This window comes from Alligator sinensis, unplaced genomic scaffold, assembly GCF_000455745.1.
Source record: "Alligator sinensis unplaced genomic scaffold, ASM45574v1 scaffold131_1, whole genome shotgun sequence".
Lineage (NCBI taxonomy): Eukaryota > Metazoa > Chordata > Crocodylia > Alligatoridae > Alligator > Alligator sinensis.
Window position 1 is genome coordinate 6,921,533 of NW_005841830.1, and position 722 is coordinate 6,922,254.

Consider the following 722-nt stretch of genomic DNA (forward strand, 5'->3'; position numbering starts at 1 on the left):
GGGGGGGACGACAGGCAGGGTGGTTAGTGGAAAAGGGTTGCTTTTTTTTTTTTAATCTTTGCAACTCTTAATCTCAGCACTTCCCCTTCTCCCTGCCTCCCCCCCTCCCCACCCCTCCTAAATAAGGGATCAAATAATGCGAAAAGCAGTGTGCACATATTTGTTGAATGGGATGAGCAATTAGAGGGTGGAATATTATTGTGATCTTAACGAGCCTCGTTAAAGCTAAAGGAGATATGGGGGGAAAGTAAATGGGCCAGGCTGGGATACACGTTCGGATAAAGGGCTCCTAACTGAGACAATTTACACATGATTTGCACGTAGTTTCACTTCATTCTGCCTATCTGAGCACTAATAGTGCCGGGGAAGAAAAGAAAGATGAGATCATTAGACCCATCCTCATGCCGGTGACCCTCCCCGAAGCAGCACGTACAGTACATTCTGGGTTCAGCCCTGGTTCCCTGAAGACGCTCCCTGGCTCTCTCTCTCCCTCTCTCCTCCCTGGCTGCCGGGGGTACCTGCTAAAATTCAAGTTGAACAGGCTCTTGGCAGTCCCCTGCAGCGAAGCAGGGCTGCCAGGACTGTCCCTGCTCCGAGCTGGCCCTCTTCGGGAGGTGGAAAGGGGCTGTCATTTGGAGAAAGAAACCACTCCGCATAACTGGCATGGCAGACCCTCTTCCACCTTCCTTTTTCAGCTCTTTCCCTCTTTCCCCCTCTTTCCC